Source organism: Rhinoderma darwinii, unplaced genomic scaffold (genome assembly GCF_050947455.1).
Source record: "Rhinoderma darwinii isolate aRhiDar2 unplaced genomic scaffold, aRhiDar2.hap1 Scaffold_739, whole genome shotgun sequence".
NCBI classification, from domain to species: domain Eukaryota; kingdom Metazoa; phylum Chordata; class Amphibia; order Anura; family Rhinodermatidae; genus Rhinoderma; species Rhinoderma darwinii.
In genome coordinates, this window is record NW_027464301.1 from 25,001 (window position 1) to 28,279 (window position 3,279).

Sequence of the window (3,279 nt, forward strand, 5' to 3'; positions counted from 1 at the left end):
TTATTGGCTAACCATAAAAGTTATATATGCAAGCCTGAAGAAGGAGCCTGTGTGCTTTGAAAGCTTGCATATAGAACTTTTATGGTTAGCCAATAAAGGTATCATACCTAATATACTTTTGTTTTTTTTTACACAAAAGTATTTAACATTTCATAAAGTAATAAAATAAAACACAATCACCTTTTTTTCCCTTATCAGGTCCTTTATTATTAAAAAAAATAAAAATAAACCATACATATGAACTTTAAAAATTGCATGTTATTTATTCCATGCGGTGAACGGCGTAAAATAAACCCCATAAAAACAATGCCGGAATTTCTGTTTTTTGGTCACTTTGCCCTACAAAAATTGGAAAAAAAAGTGATCCAAAAGTTGCATGTATCCAAAAATGGTACCTATAAAAACTATAGCTCGTCTCACAAAAACAAGCCCTCATACAGCTCCACTGATGAAAAAATTAAAAAGTATAGGTCATCAGTATATGATTTGTGGAGATCCGACACTCGGACCCCACACCGATCAGCTGTTCCGGCTGCCTCTGGGCATCAGATTTTATGCAGTTAACGGTGTCGGAAGCAGATGGCTCTTTTCACTTGAATAGGAGCAGAGCTGCTGTCTTGCAGCATGGCCACTATACTGTGACTGGAGCCATCTGCTACTGACCCTGACATCTATTGCTCAGAGTCAGCCGAAACAGCTGATCGGTGCAGGGACCAGGTATCCTGTGCATACGTAATCAGTATGAAAACTACTCCATGCCTGGACAACCCCTTTTGTCATTTCTTCCCTTTTTTTATAGACACTAACATCAATAATTTTTATGAGACATTGGCAGCATAACATCTTAACATCATTAGTGAGTATAAAAGACCCACCCCAGACAGGGGAATTCTCCAGTCCAGGACATGTATTCTGTCTTTGCATATACTGTAAGTCAACCAATCTGTATAACTAATTTCTTACCTTTTTTTCTAGACCTTAACATCAATAATTTTTATGAGATACGGGCAGCATAACATCAGGACATCAGAAGTGAGTATATATGTCAAGGTCGGTTGCAGATTTGCAGACCTGTGACCGAAATGATTAGGCAGGAGGGTGATAATATCAAAAGCGCTCAAGTACCAGTCCAGGTTTAGTACGCACTTAAAGGGGTTTCCCACCTTGGACAATTCCCTGGGACCCGAACCTATCTCTAGAACAGGGCCCTCTAAACCCACTACTAGCTCACTCTGCTCCCGCTGCCTCCTGGCCACATCCTGGTTAGGTGGTCGGGAGTTACGGAAACAGAGTACCACGGCGAGCTACGCTGTTTCCGTAGCTACCGAGTTCCTGAAACAGCGTAGCTCGCCGCGCTACGCTGTTTCAGTAACTCCCATTTACTTCTGTGGGAGTTACGGAAATAGCGTAGCTCAGCGAGCACTTAGAGCACTTAGGAAGTGGTCGGGAGGCAGCGGAGTCGAATAAGCTAGAACAGGGTTTAGGAGGCCCCGTTCTAGAGATAGGCGCGGGGACCCACATGGGACTCTGGGACCCACATCTGTCAGACTTTTAATGCATATCCTGTTGATATGCCATAAATGTCCAAAATGGGAAAACCCCTTTAAGCGGCAACAGATTATAGCGTGAGGCAGAGATGTTAGGAAATAATCTCAGTTTGGTTCACATATAAGAAGCAACAGGTTGCAGTATTAAGCAGATATGTGGTCAGGAAACAATTACATTTCGGTACACAAATAAGCTGCTACAGTTTGTAGCGAAAGGAACTAGACTACAGGCGGGAACCTTAATAGTCTGACAATCAGGAAGTGCAAGGGACAGGTTTATATAGTAAGCCAAAAGAGTGAGACCAATCGGGCAATAACGAAAAGGACTCCAGAGGCAAAAGTCAATAAAACCTACACAACAGATTCAGGAGTGGAGCTGTCCAACATCCCCTATAGCTCAATGAGAAGAGCTACTGCCTCGGACACAGGAGTTTCTGTGTTTGAATGGTGATGATATGAGACCCTCCCCAGACTGGGGCATTCTCCAGTCCAGGACTTATATGATGTCTGTGTATACAGCTACAGTCAATCAATCTGCTTAACTCATACTTTCCCCTTTTTTCCCCAGACAATAACATCGTTGATTTCCATCAGATATTGGCAGCAAAACTTCAGAAGACCAGAACATCGGCAGTGAGTATATGAGTCCCTCCACGCACAGGGACATTCATTCTTCAGTCCAGGACATGTATTCTGTTTGTGTATTATATATATATACAGCTATAAGTAACTTGCTCATTATTTTGCATTATTATTTATATGCCAAAAAACAGAAGTGGGCCCAAAACATGGAAGAGGTGAAAATTTTTCCATTTGGGTATGTTTGCAGATTTTCCACAACGGATATCGTTATGTATTACCGTAGCAGCAAAGTGGATGAGATTTGAATAAATTTCATCGACAGAATGCAGAAAAAATCTGCTTAGAAAACAATCATAAATTGACCTGCGGTGCGTTTTTTTAATCCACAGAATGTCAACGGAATTGTTGCACTTTTGATTTGGGTTTTGCCTATTGAATTCAATGAGGAGTTAAAATCCGCAACAAATAACAAATGTTGATATTTTTGCGCAGAAACGATGCGATTTAAAATCTGAAACAATACAAACCCGTTTTTTGTTTAAAATAATAAAAAAGTCTATCTTTGTCATAGCAACGGCTCCTATTCTTCCCAGCTGCTCTTCATGCAGCCCGGCCTTCTGGGATGATGTTTTAACCCAAGTGACAAATGCAGCCAGTCACAGGCTGCAGCGGTCACATGGGCAGCAGCATCATCACATTCTGCAGCCCAGGACATGTATTCAGTCTTTGTATTATATATACAATCAATCAATCAATCAATTTGTTTGACTTATTCCCTTTTTTCTAGAAAATAACATCAACAGTTTCAGAAACATCACAATAAACAGTGAGTATATAAGACCCTCCCCAAACAGGGACGTTCTCTAGTCCAGAACATGTATTCTGCCTGTGCAATAAATTATCCAATCTGTTAAACTAATTTCTTCCTATTTTTTCTAGACATTAACATCAAAAATTGACATCAGAGATTTGAGCAGCATAACATCAAAAATTGACATCAGAGATTTGGGCAGCATAACATCAGTACATCATAACATCATTAGTGAGTATACGAGACCCTCCCCAGACAGGGGCAACCTCAGGTCCAGGACATGCATTTGGTTGGTGGATTATGTGTATAAAGCTAAAAGTTAATGGTTCATTCCTTTAA